This window comes from Schistocerca nitens, chromosome 2, assembly GCF_023898315.1.
Source record: "Schistocerca nitens isolate TAMUIC-IGC-003100 chromosome 2, iqSchNite1.1, whole genome shotgun sequence".
In the NCBI taxonomy this organism is placed as follows: Eukaryota; Metazoa; Arthropoda; class Insecta; order Orthoptera; family Acrididae; genus Schistocerca; species Schistocerca nitens.
Window position 1 is genome coordinate 914,691,624 of NC_064615.1, and position 19,333 is coordinate 914,710,956.

Consider the following 19,333-nt stretch of genomic DNA (forward strand, 5'->3'; position numbering starts at 1 on the left):
GGGCTGCATGAAAACAGACGAAAACCCTAGGTGGGTGACAATAATTTCTAGGCATGGTGCTCAGTGTGTGTTCAGAACTGGAAAGTGCGACGAGACGCGATAGACCGGCATACTGCGCAACACATCTGCGCAAAGCTTCGCCGGATTTTCACTGTGATTTTAATTTCGCGAGCGATCGGAAGTTGAAGGGGGGAAAAAAAAGGCGCGTTCCAGAACACATATAAAGAAAGGGGTTGGTGTTGTCGTTACGACGCTCAGCTTGGATGTACGAGGTGCAAGTTTCAAATGTAAGTATGGTCATCCAGACACAGATTCTCAATTCTCACTCCCCTGAAGTCCAAGATACCACAGTCGATTCCCTCCTCATTCTCGTGAAATTCTAGCTTTCGCTCCGTCTCTCACTATCTATATATTGATTTATCCTGAGACAGCAACACTCCTGGCTTAATACTGTACTGGTAACAACGATTATTACTTTGTAACTGATTATTACTCTCTGTTCTTTGCGCAAAATTACTACAAAGATGATTGGGATTTGTTTGAAAAAATAATGTTCGAACGTAAAATACATCATACTATGCGAGTGCACGTATATACACCGACGCTATAACTCAGTCTGGTAGAGAAGATGATTTAGCGGGTGTGTATGGCAGGTGGCGAATGGAAGTTGGCGCGACTTGTAATCCCACAGGCAGTTTATCTTGGCGCGGTCGCTGCGGGCCTGCAGTGGCGACAAGCCTCTGCGCAGTCAAGTCACGCACTGCAACCTACCTCGCAGGAGACGTGGGGATTTGCGCGCCAGCGCCCATCCCGGCAGTTTACGGTCGACGTCAACACCCACAAAAGACTTTTCGGGGGCTCATCTTGTTCCACCCACAGGTAAAGTCTGACACATTCGCTTCGCGAACCTTTGTTTTCTCGTTTCACGCCACCGTTCTTCATGGTTATACGGCGGGACACTTCCGTAAGTGGGACACGAAAAAGCAGAAGGTAGCTTTCGTCTTGCAAGTTCAGTTCGAGTCACACAGCCTGCTTTTCTGGCGCAGAATAACCCTTTTTATTTTCTCACTTCACTGTTGGTGAAGGATTATGGAAAAAGATTCGGGTATACGAGTATCTATAAAATTAATGAAATACTTTTCAGGCAGAAAGCTTTTTAGCTTTGAATCTCTGAAACTGATGAAATTTATTCACATATCTCAGCTGTCTATAAGATGAACAAGAAGTATGCCTGTGCTCGAATATATTTAATTTATTTTCTAAATTATTACTTACTTCGTCATAAAATTTAATGTGCTCGATTATCTACATACGGAAACATATAACCGCTATTTGATTATATACATGCTGAATTACACGATCTATATTTAAGCCTTAGGTCACTTTCAAGTGTTACATGTTGCCATCACAGTAAATAAAAACAGTTATTCATAAATACAGCAGATTATTCGACGTCAAACACTATATACTCGAAGTCATTAAGACGCTTCAAAAACGCGTTTAATTAATTATTCGATTCAGAATAAGTATTTGCATCGTCAGGGGAAACCCATCAAACACAATACACTATTCGTTGAAACATATTTCTGCAGCAGACTTGGAAATTTTTATATTACTGAGATCTTCTGCCGAAAAGTTAACATCAATCCAGAATCTTCCAGTGCGATTTATGAATAATTAAAATATAAACGCTAGTTGAGAGGGTAGGTATTAGACATTAGCCTTCAACTACTCTGATACATCTAAGAGCTTTCCGCGTATTGTATTGTATTTAACTGGGGTCCTATAAACGACGGAGAAGCTTCGTCCCGCCACAGCCCTCAGTGGTTCACAACCCCACAACAGACTGCAGTAGTCCACTCACCCCACCAGCGCCTCACACCGAACCCAGGGTTTTTTGTGCGGTTCGGCCCCCAGTGGACCCCTCCACCCCCCCAACCCCCCCCCCCCCCCCCCACCGCCACCCAACGGGAACGTCTCACACCAGACGAGTGTAGCCCCAAATGTTTGCGTGGTAGAATAATTATGGTGTACGCGTACGTGAAGACAGTGTTTCCGCAGCAATCGCCGACAACGTGTAACTGAGGCGGAATGAGGGGAACCAAGCCGCATTCACCCAGGAAGATGGAAAACCGCCTTAAAAACCACCCACAGACTGGCCAGAACACCGGACCTCGACACTAATCCGCCGGCCGGATTCGTGCAGGGGACCGATATTCCTTCCCGCCCGGAAAGCCGTGCGTTAGACGTAGCGGCTAACCGGGCGGGCGCTTTTCGAGTATACTCATATCATAAGCAGAAGTTATACATACAAGAATTTTAGCCAGGACACGTGCTGCTACTGCTGCTTACTTGTTAGCACTGTGAAGAGTGTCTGATTTTAATAACAGAACAGTTGAAAGAAGCTTAACAATTTAAAAATCTGGCACTTTTCAGTAGGTTTTGTTTGGATCCATTTTTTCTATTTGCCCGTGTTACATTACAATTATTTGTACTGAAGACGAGCAGTCAGTCTTTGAATCAAGTGGTGATCACCTAACGGTCGTCTGCCCCTGGTAGCTGAGTGGTCAGCGCGGCGGAATGTCATGCCTAACGGCCCGGGTTCGATTTTCGGCTGGGTCGGAGATTTTCTCCGCTCAGGGACTGGGTGTTGTGTTGTCCTAATCATCATCATTTCATCCCCATCGACACGCAAATCGACGAAGTGGCGTCAAATCGAAAGACTTGCACCAGGCAAACGGTCTACCCGACGGGCGGCCCTAGCCACACGCCATTTGCATTTACCTAACGGTCTTTCGTGTCTAGTAAGAATTTTATAGAAGACTTAACCTCCCCGTACATGAAGACCTCGTCTGTTTATCACCACAGAGACCATCAATTAATACACCCACTAGACTTTCATACTGCCATAGAATTAAGTAAATAGTAGTTCCCGCCCTACGATACTGACCAACGTTAACGCGAAATTTCAGTTTGTTGTATGCAATGCCAGAACTGGAACCCCATGTCAAATATTCTCAACTGGTACACAGTTTCTCCCATTATCAGCTCGCCTGTTGCTTGGCTGAAAAGAACCGCAACTCTACAATGGTTCATTACTCGACCTCCCCACTGTAACTAGAGAACACAGATTTTATAGAAATGATCTTGAAAGTCGGCAAGGTGACGTCACCTGCAAAGACTCATACAAAGTCGTGTGCCAGGCGATCACGACAACCGGCAAAAACAACATAACCGCCAGGCTACGGGTATTTTATTTATTTCAACGTATCTACTCCTTGTAGAGCCTACGGCAGGACATAGATGTCACATACAAACAGAAAATATCATTTTCAATCAAAGATACACAAGTGTATACGTACATGCAAGTTAACTACAAACTGAAATCTGGTCTCAATATAATTGCACCACGAATACAACCTTTCCCAAAATTAACCTACTGCAAGAATGGGTCAGCTCAATGTCACTGATAATGATAGATGGATTTCGGGGAAGGTGCAGCATCCCACCCTGAAACGTAGCGACCAATCCTTGCACCTCTAGGCCCGTGTATGACATCAGGTAACACTATCTTGACTCGTTAGTTCGAATGTTCCACGAAACGTGTGGGACCACAAGGTGAGATTATCACACTAGTTGCATGTAACGGATTAAAATCAGCCCCATACTCCCAGTGACATTCAGCCACTTAAAATTTGTAAACACCACAAAACAAGCAATAAAAAAAAACCAACCAATATTACAAATGTAACTGCAATTTATCTTAAGGCGTCTCACAAGTCCCCGTCAGCTCCTCCAGAGTCCGAGGTCTAGTCTCTGCTAGTGGCAAGACTGCTTCACCAGCTGAGGCCACGTTGCCCGTCTGCCTACAGTCTCTTTTTGGATGCGAATCATGAGTCTTCTTCGAGAGAACTGCTCTGCCTCCCTACCCAGCACCGAACACAATTCTACAGTGCAAAAAATATTGTAAACACTGGTACCTTTCAAAAGGTCTTTTTTATCGTCTCGAAATGTACGTGCTCTGGTATTCCTTCTGCATCACACACTCGTTTCCCGTCCGCTCTATTTGTTCTGTATAGATACATTATACCGATCGTAGCATTAGCCCAATCAGACTCCCTTCTCTGTCAAGCCACCGTTTTATCCTGTATCCTGTGTTGACGCACTCGGTCTACATAATTGATCTAAAACATTGTAAGCATGCCCGTCGCGCGGTTGGATGCTGCCTGGTGGCTTTTTGGGCATGTGAAGCGGTAAGGGAGAGCAGAGACGAATAAGGTATCATTGTTCAAATGTGTGTGAAATCTTACGGGACTTAACTGCTAAGGTCATCAGTCCCTAAGCTTACACGCTACTTAACCTAAATTATACTAAGGACAAACACACACACCCATGGCCGAGGGAGGACTCGAACCTCCACCGGGACCAGCCGCCCAGTCCATGACTGCAGCGCCCGTAGACCACTCGGCTAATCCCGCGCGGCAAGGAATCATTCTATGATACGGGCCGCAAATGGGGAAATCCACTGACATAAGAAATTTTGTCAAAGGTCAGAGTATTATGGCCCGCCACCTAGGAAAGATAATTTCAGAAAAGGCGGAACTGCTCTGTTGTCCGCGTGCTGCTGCCGTCAACGTCTACGCTGAGTGGCTGAAGGGCGGTGACACCACGAACGTGACGATTTGTTGGACGTCCACCATTCACTGCAGATCGCGGAGGTTTGCCCGTTCTACAAAGCCAGATAGGCAGCGCAGACGAGGTTCTGGACGTCGACGCAGCACAACGCCGCCAGGATCGTCGTATTGTAAGAGAGCAGTGGCAGATCGAACGGCTACCATAGCACAGATAAGAGGGCTTTTGAGCTCGGACGTATCAACACAAACTGTGTCATAGCAGTGGTGCCATGAGCACTCGTACCTCTAGCCCGTATTCCACTCATGCCACAGCATCGACGTGCATGACTCGACTGGCAGCCAGAGGATCATTTGGAATTGTGCACCGTGGTCATCAGCGACGAAGGAAGATTGTGCCAGCGCGCTCTTGATGATCGTTTGCGCATACGACGTGGACCTGGTGTTCGCTGCCTTGTAGGAAGCATTCGTCCAAAACACCCTGCCCCCCCCCCCCCCCCCCATCCCCAGACCTTATGGTCCCGGGTGCGATAAGCACAGCTCCTGTTCACCTTTGTTGGTGACGCTCACCAGCGCTCTGTACGTGCGGAATGTTGCTAGAACCGTACTTCCGACATTCTTGCAAGAGGAAGGAGATGTGTTGTTTCAACAGAATAGCGCTCGCCCAACTGCGTACATTTTATTTATTATATGTGATTTGAAACAATTTTTCAAGTTCTGTGTCGTAAAAATCCCTTCTTTATCTATCTCAGAGCTTAGGAATGTTAATAACATGATGCAGCACGCAGTGAAAATGGTCCTTTTGTGCATGTTTGGGTGACGTGGTTTATAATGGATTAAGACTTACGTTGTGGTATCTTACGATATATCCCGACCTTGTGCTAGAAATTATAACATATCTATCTCCTAATACAATAAGCCTCGGTTCGCATTACGAATCGCAACTTGGAGAGACGGTGTGTTGTTTTTCTTAGGTCTTAGTGGCTCTGATCACTATGGGACTTAACATCTATGGTCATCAGTCCCCTAGAACTTAGAACTACTTAAACCTAACTAACCTAAGGACAGCACACAACACCCAGTCATCACGAGGCAGAGAAAATCCCTGACCCCGCCGGGAATCGAACCCGGGAACCCGGGCGCGGGAAGCGAGAACGCTACTTAGGTCTTAGTATTATAGCACAGTCGTCTTCCAAAACCTCTGAGGTACTTATGAATAACTAGGCACCGGTGGTGCTGAATGTGAATGCTGCTACGAGGACTGGTGGGTGATTTTCATGACTTTAACATCCTCATTAAATTTGTGGTTGTGACATCTGAAATGAAAAAAAAAACTTATTCGTGCTACGGTGATTTGAGGAGCATTATAGTAAACTCACTTTGATATTTTGCAACTAAATTAGGCTGATCTGTACCAAATAGAACACATCTAGAACTATCGAGTGCCCTTATAGCACTGACTCGTAGTTTACGGGGATTGCGTGACCTATTCTGTAGACATCTTTTGTCGCCTATCTCCGCAAATCTACCAAGGACTAGTCAAATTTATGCCCTGCAGAATCGGTGCTATATTGAGTTAAAGGGTGGACCGAGATGCTGTTAAGAATTTGATCATTATATTTCGCCTTATCACTGTTCACTGAGGCGACAAAAATCATGGGATAGCGACACGCACATATACAGATGGCGGTAGTATCGCGTACACAAGGTATAAAAGTGCAGTGCATTGGTGGAGCTGTCGTTTGTAATCACGTGACTCATGTTAAAAGGCTTCCGGCTTGATTATGGCCGCGCGACGGGAATTAACAGTCTTTGAAAGGTGGAATGGTAGTTGGACCTAGACGCATAGGACATTCAGTTTCGGTAATCGTTAGGGAATTCAATAACGCGAGACCTGCAGTAATCAAAAGTGTACCCAGATGTGCCAAATTCCAGGTACTGTCTCTCACCACAGACAACGCGGTGGCCGACGACCTTCACTTAAAGATCTAGAGCAGCGGCGTTTGCGTAGAGTTGTCAGTGCTAACAGACAAGGGACAGTGTGTGGAATAACCGCAGAAATCAATGTGCAACGTAGGACGAACATGTCCGTCAGGAGAGTGTGGCGAAATTTGCCGTTAATGGACTACCGCAGCAGAGGACCGACGCGAGTGCCTTTGCTAAGCGCACGACGTCTCCTACAGCGCCTCTCCTGGCCTCGTGACCTTACCGGTTGGCCCCTAGACGAGTGGAAAATCGCTGACCTCGTCAGATGAGTCCCGATTTCGGTTGGTAAGAGCTGGTAGTAGGGATCGAGTAAATGGCGCAGACCCCTCGAAGTCATGGACTCAGATTGTCAACAAGGCACTATGTAGGCTGGTGATGGTTCCATAATGGTGTGGGCTGCGTTTACACGGAATGGAATGTGTCCAACTGCACCGATCATTGACAGGAAATGGTTACGTTTGGCTACTTGGAGACAAACTGTACCCATTCATGGGCTTCGTGTTGCCAAAAACCAATGCGGAATGTACCAGGCCACAACTGTTGGCGATTCGTTTGACGAACGTTCCGGACAATTTGAGCGAATGATTTGGGACCCAGATCGCCTGACATGACTCCCATCTAACATTTATGGGACATAATCGAGAGGTAGGTTCATGCAGAAAATCCTGCAGTGGTAACACTGTTCCAGATATGGACTGCTATAGAGACAGCATGACAAGAAACTTCCAACGAGTTGTTGAGCACATACCATGTCAAGTTGCTGTACTACGCAGGGTAAAAGGATGTCCGAGTCGATGTTACGTGGTATCCCACTACCTTGGTCACCTCAGTGCATCTGTCCCCTACAGACCCAGTACTCGGCCTCCAACTTGCGTATCCGCAGATACAAAGGCTATAGGCCGAGGATCACGGGGGGCGCTATCACCGGGTGGTCTGGTACGCTTCCGTCATGCGAATAGTGGCACACCGGCACGGCTGGCTGTCGCACGGCCGCGGGAGGCCAGGCCTGGGCACCACCGGACGGTAATTACTGGGCCGGGGCACCGCAAATTCGACGAGGGTAATTGACGTTCGTTTTCAATCGGATTAGCGCGCTGCGGCCGGTGGTGTTATTAATTACGTCCGCCGGCGTCAGTGACCGCCGTCAGTCGCAAAGTCATTAGCTGCGCGTCCACCCGCCAGGCCTACCCCGCAGCACGCGTTCGCAGTTCGGCGCCACCAAGTTCAGGGCTATTCTCAAGTACCTCCACGGTTTCAGAAGTAGACTCCGCGATAACTACAAGTCATACAGGAAAAGGATAGCCTACGTACTAGGGTGCAGGATCTCTAACTTTCGATTCTTAATGAGAACCGTGAAACTGTTTTAAAAAAGTTTGTTATTTCTCTGAACTAAATTGGACCCACTTACCTATTCTTAAGTTCGTGTGTGCACGCGAGCGCGCGCGCGCTTGTGTATGTGTGTGAGGGGGAGAGAGTCTTGAATGTGAAATGAAACAATGCAAGTGATGTAATTATGGAAACGCTGTCTAATAAAAGAGCAGCCAAATGCCGCTTATAACTGTATTGCATTAACTTTCAGCGAACGCAAAACTGTACACTAAACAAGTTGTCCTGTGAAATTCTGTATTGTTCAGTGCAATGAACAGTGCTACAATTCGTGATGTCACAGCGCGAGAGTTGCAGTTCCAACACACAAAAATGACAGACTAAAAGTCTACATAAAATCACAAACGTCCCAAATATTTCTGTAAAAATGCCCTCTTTATTTACGTAACAAAACCGACGAAATAAAATTCCTAACATTAAATATACACACGCTAATGTGACACTGCAATGTAAGAGCAAGACTCTCTAACGAAGAAATGAAATCTGAATTGAACTTTACCTAAAGCGAACCTGTTGACAATTTTGAAATGCAATGCTTAACTGTCAGTGATCTTACTATGTCCTGAACGCGATACAAAACTGGGAGTAACACATTTTCAGTGCTTACCTGTGGCAACGGAAACTTGATATTGCTAGACAGGGATGAAAATAAAAAGGCAACGCAGCAGCAAACCAGCTAAACAAAAGAAAGCCTTGTGCAAATACAGAACAGCTATGCCAAATGGTTCAAATGGCTCTGAGCACTATGGGACTTAATTTCTGAGGTCATCAGTCCCCTATAACTTAGAAGCACTTAAACCTAACTAACCTAAGGACATCACACACATCCATGCCCGAGGCAGGATTCGAACCTGCGACCGTAGCGGTCGCGCGGCTCCAGACTTTAGCGCCTAGAACCGCTCTGCCATTACGACTGGCCTGCTATGCCAAGCAGACGACGCTTCAGTATTAGCCACGGTGTGGCGCCAAGTGCAATTCTGCGACACACAACCACAAAACAAAATCTTCGTGTGGAGTCGGTGGAAGGTATTGCATTTGCTGAATGGTGTAGAAGACAGAAGGATCCAGAAACTGTTTTGCGAAACTCATTACGTAACAATTACGGTCCTCTTTACGAATATTACTATATATTAAAAAATATTACCTAGCCATGAAATTACTTACTGATATGGTAAAGGAATGGTACGACTACAAGTCTGGGTGCAAGATAATTTTACTTAATCTCATCACGACAACCAAACTAACTGACCCGAATCAACACAGAGAAAATTGCTAAATATTTGTATTTTTTTCAAACTAATCATAGGTTACACGAAAGTAAGCACTGCAACCATAAAATAGCTGAAAATATTCAAAATTCTCAACTCAATATTTACAAAATCATATTTCCAAAAAGAGGCATCCTCTGCTATTCCACCTCTATGCTCTGCTAGTTATTTTCAGACTGCTCAGTAGCGTGAACAAAACGCGACTCCCTGACGCATTTATCTATGAATACTACTGGCAATGTTACTGAGAACCAAAAATCACATTGTTTGTACTCAGAAACTTTGCAGCATAACATATCGACTATAGAAGACTTTTGTTCGAAAAATATCCTGTGTACAAATATGGTGTACGACACATTGAGTAAAAATGGAGATCACGTCACTTACATTGAATACCAGGGTAAACCAAAGACCAGTCGTACTAAGAGGCAAATGTGTCATAAATATAGACACATCATCCATCCCATATTATCGCACCCAATTAGTTGGTTCCTGCCGTCTAGACAATACAACGAACAGATTTCTAAAGTGGGTTGCTGTCGCGCCTTCCCGGGCAATTTATGTCAGCGATTTCAATGAATTTGCATGCACATATCGACTCAAAAATGTTCAAATGTGTGTGAAATCTTATGGGACTTAACCGCTAAGGTAATCAGTCCCTAAGCTTACACACTACTTAACCTAAATTATCCTAAGGACAAACACACACACCCATCCCTCAGGGAGGACTCGAACCTCGGCGGGGACCTGCCGTACAGTCCATGACTGCAGCGCCTGAGACCGCTCGACTAATCCCGCACGGCGCACATATTGACTCTTGTCACGTCACAAACGTTGCTCATACTGAGCGCCTGTAATTTGAGATAAAACTTGGAGATACGTCCTGTCCACTGAAATGTGTCTATTTTATGTGTGCCTTGCATTTTCCATGCAGCCGCCTTTTGGAGCCTCTGAAATGCTTATGAATAACACTGTATGTATATGCCAGAAAAAAAACACAAAAAGTCATTGATTCAAGCCCTTATATGTATTTTGTGTCGATAATCAAAACTTAGTTTATTTTTTTACTCAAAGAAATAATAGTGTCGATTACAAGCTTGTAGTGTTATTCTCACTGGTGCCAGTCGGAAGGCTGATGCGTAAATGTTGCCACGTATCTGTGCAAGTAAATCCTTATTCTATCACATGCGATTTTGAATACCTGCTCCACACTTTCCCTTATGAATGAAACGAGCATATCTTGACAAAAACGTTACTGATCCCCATTGGACATCATGCTAATACCGTCCTTTGATAATGGCCTCTTTTCAGTGAGAAAGAGACTGCACACGCTTCCACATGTAGACCAGATCAAACCGAAATCACACATTGATGATTAGACCACGTCGAGCTATCAAACTGCGCGGGTATGCTGATAGCTGCGTTTCACCCGCAGTTCCAAATGGCCCCAGATAACGCTGGAGGTTCTTTGAGGCTCTTTGCAGACTTTACTGTAGTCTATACAGATGTTGCAAAACCAGAAGACTGTACCAAAATGCAGGAAGACCTGCAGAGGACAGACAATTGGTGCAGGGTCTGGGTGTTGACACCGAATATGAATAAAAGCAACGTACTGCGTATAAATGGCCGTAGTGATATACTACTTATAGACGACAGATCACTAGAAACAGTAACAACCGTGAAATACGAGATGGTGCTGAAAAGTAATGCCTCCGAATTTTTTACGTGAAGACTCTTAGAGCTTTTTTTTAATAAAACCAAGGTTATTTGCATTCTACATCTCTCTCTTTTCTTCTTCCATTCTCGGCTTCATATTTTCCATGAACTAATCTACTTATTTACTCTCTGCCTCTGTTCTCCCCTTTATATTTTCCATGAATTAATTTAGTTACTTGCATGTTTGCTTTTATACTCCCCAAATGAACGTTAACTTGCCTAGCTCACAAAACTCTATAGATCGACAGAAAGAAAACAAACAATTTGTATCCCATGTCAGCCTGAGAATATCACATACATCTTATTATTAAGAGTATAACTACAATATTACGAAAAGTATAGATTCCTATTTACCATATAGCGGAGATGCTGAGTCGCAGATAGGCACAATAAAGACTGTCGGACAAATAAGCTTTCGATCAAAATGGCCTTCATCAGATTTAGACAACATATACACAAAACATACACTCGAGTTCTGGAGAGGGTACTCCAGGTGTGAACGAACTCTTCGAATTCGAAACTTGATTACAGCACGCTGTTTGTCACGCACTGATAGCTACATTACGCACCGCCATGTTATAGACTACAATCCGAAGCCCTCTAGCGGCAGAAAAAGGAAAAAATCGTCAAATATCCAGTTTCTTATATTGATAACCACCTACCAGTATTTTCATCACACATTGATCACGTGCTTATTTTTTTGCAATACGCAGCAATTTTCTTATGATGCAAGTTATCCGGGTTGGATATATTGTAAGTCTGAAAGGTGTGCTCAGATTACTTAATTACGTTTATTGCTTACTTTAGCTATGTTACACAAAGCACTTAGTTAGAAATTAAAAGACGACAGACAGATGTTTAATAGATACTGTGTTTCATATTGAAGTGGTTACAAGACTACGCTTTCTCATATAACCTAGTGAATTATCTGTAGAAAATGCATAGCTTTTTCTGCGATGAATTCTGCAATTACACTAGAATGTATTCTTAATTCCAGAACACTATTTCTAAACTAAGTTCCAGCGTGTAACGAAATTAGCGTTTTGAATATTTCAGTACTAGATTTGCAGAATAAACGGGAGAGACGTGTGTGCAAGAATACTGACGACTTTGTAGATACTAGATACTTGCAGTGACTAGTTTGTTCTGTAGCCTGAGTGATTCATTTATAGAGCGCAGCGTCTGTTATGCAGTTTTTGTGAGTTACAGCACAGCGACAAGGTTTTCTAACTGAATTTCAGTCTCATAGCAAATTCTAGACAGAGGAGGTAATCCTCCCAGCAAGCAATGCTCTCGCAAAGGTATATCTCTTTGCGTCAGAATAACTGATCACGACGTTTTGAGTGGATTTAGTAGTCTTATGCGTAATACATCGACAGAAGAAAAATCGCAACGCCAAAAAATTAATGTAGACTAATGAAATTTCGAGAATCTGTTGATTTAGTCTCCTATTGTCATACGACATCGCACCTCAGACTATATCTCAGTGATTAGCATTGCAAGATCACATGTTAATGTAAGCGCGAGATAAGCCATTGCAAATGTGAAATGCTGGTACATTAATACCCGGTGTAACTGCCGGAATGTTGAATTCGAGCACGAAAACTTGCATGCATTGTGTTGTTCAGGTGCCGGATGTCACCTAGTGTGATGGAGTTTCATGCCTGGTTGGTCTATACAGCGACGGGTAGTGCTGTTTGTGGATGACGTTAGAGTTCTTGTCCGATGATGTCCCACATGTGCACGCTTGTAGACAATCTGGTGATCGAGCAGGAAAAGCCAACATGTTTACACTCTGTAGAGCTTGTTGGGTTGCAGCAGCGGTATGTAGGCGAGCGATCTACTATTGGAAAAGACCCCTTGGAATGCTGTTCACTAATGGCAGCACAACGTACAAATTTGTATCAGGGTGCGTGGTACAGCCACGAGAGTGCTCTTACTGTCAAACGACATCGCACCTCAGACGATAATTCCGGGTGTAGCTCCAGTATGTCTAGTGGCAGACAGGTTGATTGCAGGCCCCCAGCTGGACTCCTCCTAACCAACACATGGCCATCACTGGCACCGAAGCAGAACCGGCTTTCATCAGAAATCACAACAGACCTCCACCCTGCCCTCCAGTGGGCTCTCTCCTGACACCACTGAATTCGCAAACGGCGCTGGTTTGGGGTCAGTGGAATGCACGCTACGGAGCGTCTCGCTCGGAGCTGTCGTTGAAGTAACCGATTTGTAACAGTTCGTTGTGTCACTGTGGCGCCAACTGCTGCTCAGATTGCTGGTTCAGACGCAGTGCGAAGTGCCAGAGTCATACGCCGAACACGATGGTCTTTCCTCTCAGTGTTGCCACGTCGAGAACTGGAGCCCAGTCTTCTTGCGACCACCTCTGCCAAGAAGCACGTACAGTGGCTGCATTGCTGCCATGTCTTTCTGCAGTGTCGCAGGAGGAATATCCATGTTCTCGTAGCCCTATTACACGAACTCGTTCCAACTTAGTGAAGTGCGGACAATGGCGTCTTTGTCACCTTAAAGGAATTCTTCTTCTCAACCCACAATGTCCAGTCTCAAAGGTAACGACCATGACAATGTGTATTTAAGGCAATCCTGATTTGCGTCCTCATACTGGCGCTGCTAACACTTTTCTTATGCAGTTGGCGTAAAATTTTAACAGACATCATCTTTCAGATATAGAAACACGCCTACCAACTTTCGTTTATGTCACGCTTCTCCTCCTTGGCGTTGTGATTTCTTTCCGTCAGTGTATTTAGTCCTTGTTTTCTGAGAATGTTGCCAATTCTTCGCTTCAACTTATTTGTATATCATGGGAACAGCGCTGTGCAACGTTGTAATTAACTTGTATTCATTTGTTCAGCTTAATTTATTTTCGGTCTAGATGGTCTGGTTGCTCTGTTCTGTCTCGTAAGCAGAGTCTCCTCGCGACTATTACTTCTTCTCCTTACGCTGTATATATTTGAGTTTGTTTAGTGCGATTATGTTTGACCCAATATTGTTTTTGTATGGATGTAGCTTATTTCTGGGAAAACTAATAGTTTTAGGTGAGATCGTGTTTGAGTGTGTATCTTCCCTGAAGAACTAGAACTTAAGACATTTATTGATCTGCCTGGTCTTTTATTCTAGTAATTGTATTATGTTAAATTATGTTTATGTCTAAATGTAGCAGGTCTGCTCCGTTTTGCAGTATTTACAAAGCAAATAATGTCATCCATTAGCTAATGTTATACCTCCAAAAAAACGTAATAAACAATTGTGTTCTGATTCTCTTCATAAAAATATTTTCTTGCATATTACGGACTGAGAAATCCATCTAAAATTACCGTTTGAGAACAGGAATTCTGTTTGGTTCAAAGAAGTTGTGGTCACTAACTGTATTTGGTAATGTAGTTCATATTAAACTGTGAGCTCTTGTAGGTTGGTGACCAGAGTGTCTTCTGTTATCTCTAACATTTCTTCACCACGTTTCTGAAAAGTACGTTTCTTATATGGGGTGAAAGCAGAGTGTAGTATCTGGGATGTGTATATCTTATGTGGTTTATTCGTTTTTTTGCGTTTATAGCAATCCAGTCATTCTGTGTTGTATTAAATGTTTCGCAAGAACAAATGTGGATGTGAGGAATATTTATAGCTGGTTTGAGGAGGTATTCGCCACAGAGTGATCGCGTAACTTTGGTGTATTAGCACTCTACACGACATCCGCCTTTCGTGTCCAGTTTTGTGTTTATCACATTCAACAAGTTTTCCCATTTTTGTGGAACCTGTTCCTAAGTTCTAGGTTTAGCTTTGTGATTTTGCTCTATGCAGAGCTTGTGTTTTATAAATGTACTGTTTCAATCCACACCTACTAACGCTGTTAAACACAAGTGGCTGGGAGGAGAGAACTCTGAGTACCTCGAAACGCCATTAAGCATATAATATATTTTAAGACTAATTTAATCAAATTGGAAATATAATTAAATCGGTGACAAGACACAATCATCTAAACTAAAATGACACTAATTGAAAATACTTGTTGCTGCTTAAAACGCGTAAGACATCGAAAACTACGACAAAAGTAATATCAACTAAGTATCATAAGGTACAACGGCTAATAGATGATAATAGTTTACCTCACTAGAAGGGTCATTCAACAATAAAATTTTTAGAACAGATCAAATTCCAGGCGGTTATTGATATGTTGAAAAATACAGAAATTCGTAGGGGTACGTGGTTATAAAACAATGTAGTTTTCACTCTAATCGAGACTGAGTTGTTCTATGCTCTTTTTGAACCGACAGGCTTCTAAGCTGCGCCTTGATTTTGCCGGATACGGTGATATTTTTCGCTGCGGATCACTCAGGAGAGATCTCCGATTATTTCAGAATTATAAATCCATGGTACCGACCCAAACTGGAACGGTATGTGTGATTTAGTTGGTCGGATGGACCGCATTTGGTCTAGATGAAGCAGCCACTAGCTAGCTGAGGGCAGATGTCCCGTTCACCGTCCGCTCCGCCAAATGAAAGCTGCGCCCCTAGCCCGCCAGAACAGCCGTGGAGCTACGAGGACGTCGTCGCTGCGCTAGACTACCAGAGAAGGTGGTGGTGTTGGACGTTGGGCTCTGGGGCTGATTCGACATTCTGTTTCATCCCAGAGGTGTCCCAGTGAGTTCACGTCGGGACTCGAGGCAAACTATTCCATTTAAGGAATGTTGTTGCCCACAGACTACTGCACCACAGACGCTGCTTTATGATAGGGTAAAATCATCGCCTCCGACGTGTTCTGTCGTACGCAGTACACTGTGCTGTAAAATATAATTTCACACATAACTTTTTCTTAAGCACAAGGAGACTATACCGAGCGAGGTGGCGCAGTGGTTAGACACTGGACTCGCATTCGGGAGGACGACGGTTCAATTCCGCGTCCGGCCATCCTGATTTAGGTTTTCCGTGAGTTCCCTAAATCGCTCCAGCCAAATCCCGGGATGGTTCCTTTGAAAGGGCACGGCCGACTTCCTTCCCCATCCTTCCCTAATCCGATGAGACCGATGACCTCGCTGTCTGGTTTCCTTCCCCAAACAACACAACCCAATAAGGGGACTGCACACTATTCAGGTAAAAAGCCCATTTACCGTAACACAATCTCCTCTGTACTTCACTGTTGTACTGCGCAACGTTGGCAGGCAACGTTGTTCAGGCATTCGTCAAATCTGAACCCTTCCATCGGATTGTCAAGATACATCGTGATTCATCAATACAAATCACTCGCTTCCATCTGAGACATTTCAATCCTTCTAAAGGCGCTCAGTTCGACTGTTTGTGATACAGTTGTGAGGTGAATAGGTGAACAATCACAGCTAAAGCAAGACCAATGAGACCTGATGGTGCTGACGGACATAGACCGTCGAGCATTGCGGTGGGTGATTGTAAAAGAACGTGCGAAATGTGCGGAAGGAATCAGTCGTGGGTACTAAAATGATACCAGCAGATCAGGTAAGAAACTTCCTGGCAGATTAAAACTGTGTGCCGGACCGAGACTCGAACTCGGAACCTTTGCCTTTCGCGGGCAAGTGCTCTACCATCTGAGTTGCCGAAGCACGACTCACGCCCCGTCCTCACAGCTTTACTTCTGCCAGTACCTCGTCTCCTACCTTCCAAAATTTACAGAGGCTCTCCTGCGAACCTTGCTAAGCCATGTCTCCGCAATATCCTTTCTTTCAGGAGTGCTAGTTCTGCAAGGTTCGCAGGAAAGCTTCTGTAAAGTCTGGAAGGTAGGAACGAGGTACTGGCAGAAGTAAAGCTGTAAGGACGGGGCGTGAGTCGTGCTTGAGTAGCCCAGATGGTAGAGCACTTGCCCTCGAAAGGCAAAGGTCCCGAGTTCGAGTGTCTGTCCGGCACACAGTTTTAATCTGCTAGGAAGTTTCATATCAGTGCACACTCCATGCGGAGGAAAATCTCATTCTGGAGATCAGCTAAGATTTTTCACAAGGAATTAAAGAGAATGGGATGCAATGGTCGCGCTTCTGCTCCACTGTCCACTGACGTCGTCCTTTGCAACACTTAAAGCCTCGCTTAGTATTGCTGGCTCCTGCAATGGGTAGCTTACGAGCAGAAGCATTTTCAGTACAGATGAAGAGAGGAATGAGTACATGACGGTTGTACCGTTAGATTACCTTTCAGATGCAGCTCGCTTTCAACATTCGCAGAGAAATTGCAAGAGCAGCTTGCTGCAGTCCTTCAGAAAGGTCAAATTATTGGTGTGAAGGAGGTGGAAATGTCATACGGACAGGTCTTACAAGACACAACTGGGCTGTAGTGCGGCGACTGCGGATCTTGTGGTGACGAGATGGACTCTGGCAACAGTGCGGCAAGAAGAGAAGGCGTGGTTCCTTCCAGAAGGTCTACACCGAGAGAAGATGGTACGTCTGCTCCATTGGAAATGCGTGCAGAGGCTACTGTCACAGCGTCATCTCAAGTAGTCGGGAACGGATTATTGGAATATCCGGACACTGTACCAACGACAACAGAGTCGCCCATGGTGTTGACACAGCGTCTAATGGGTCACTGAGTGGCACTCTGTGGTGTATGTCACCACACTTGACACAATTTTTTTTTTACCGACGACGATATATGTATACACATCTGGTGAAGTGGTACAGTGACTGCAGTCTTCCGTAAAGGGCTTCCGGCGTGGGAACCGGCACCGGTTCGTAGTCGCAGCGCAGGCTTCGTTCTTTCACGCCTTGGCAGGCGCTCTGCTGTTTAGAGGAGAGGTGGCGGCCATGATCTGGCCGCTAAAAGCACTTTCGTGTTAAATAAGAGGCGCAATGAGAGACGGCTCCTTCTGTGGCCGCAGATTAGCTCGGGCGGTCGCTACTCGGAATCGGTCTTGGCGCCATTAACAAAAGACAGTGGGGAGTGATGGCCACGTGTTTGCTCTCCGAATTCAAAGAGAACGGGGCATGCCTCACTGCTGAAACGGAAAACTACGGGAACACAAATAAACGCGACTGATGTACATCATTGTTAAAGAATACCCGTTGTCTGTGCAGGATTTGGCGAGATACACTTTCATAATTTGTCGAAAATTTAGCTGAAGTTCCAACAAAAAGATAAATGCCCTGTACAAGAGTAATATTTTATACAAAAGCCCCATTCACCTAGAACTGCCCACTAAAAGTAGTGATGTACATCTGCATATTTTATTGTTATTTTTTTACAGGAAGCCTTTATATAACTCGGCAAACCAAGTATTCTATTAATGACAAACTAACAGTCATAGTTACAACAATAAAATCTTGTTCCATTAAGGACTGAATAAAAATTCATATACAGGGTGACTGAGCTGCCCCTACCGATAGTTTTTATGTGACCCGCGACACCTTCGAAAACCATGCATGACATTTTCATATTCTCTCACTCACTATGTATCAGTTATCGATTCTACAGAAAAAATGAACAGAACCTTTATGTAGGAAATTAATGTAGCAAAATTTTATATTGGTATAAGTTTTCGCTGGCGGCCATAGTTTCCAAGTTATTCAATAAAAAATACGTTTGTAGGTCACTCTTGTAAATTTTTCTTGAGTAGTTCGAAAGCTATGGCCTCCAGCGAAAACGTATCCCAGAACAAAATTTAACTACATTAAATTCCTATAAAAATTTTATTGTTCATGCTATTCTGTGGGACTAATGGTATGTGCACGACGAGTGAGAGCATATGAAAATCTTGCATGTGGTTATTGTAAGCATTGCGGATTGCATAGAACCCATTGGTAGGGGCAGCTGAACCACCCTGTGTACAATGTTGGGATGTACTATAGCAGTATGAAGAATACCAGTTTTACTACTGGTTTGCGTAGCCTACTACTTCTTAAGCTAAAAGATTTGAACTAGCGGAAAAATGAAGAAATCTAACTAAAAGATAGTAAGAAAAAGGAATGGATAGAACGCAGCATAGTTTGTGATGCCGACTCTACAGGGTGAGGCCTGATCCTAGCAAGGCAGTCCTAAATGTTTTCCCATGAATCTTTCTTCAAATCAGCCATTAGATAATGGTCTGACATAGTTTCTCTATACCTGCCGAATCTCACTGCCCTATGGAGCCCAAGACAAACACCTACTGCGTTTCAAGTCCCCTTTCAGTGTTGTGGGGTGTAACCAAAGCCCATTCCGTTGTGTTATCTACTAAGTATCTCCTACGGTGCTGTGTTGCCTGAATCGATAGTCGACCAAGGATATGTTCTTTGTGGATACAAGTTGCCTGGGAACCAGCAGAAAGCGTGTAGGCTGGTATTTGTACGTATTCCGGTGAAATACAATGAACAGCGAGGGCGAAAGAGAATCATCTATAAAC

At 44.3% G+C, this 19,333-nt stretch overlaps 1 protein-coding gene across 4 annotated transcripts in view; it reads right to left on the reverse strand.

Annotated features, from left to right (window-relative positions):
- The window catches only part of LOC126237234 (Ig-like and fibronectin type-III domain-containing protein 1), a 1,152,289-nt gene that overhangs the window by 330,972 nt on the left and 801,984 nt on the right, over positions 1-19,333 (reverse strand). The window lies entirely within an intron of this gene.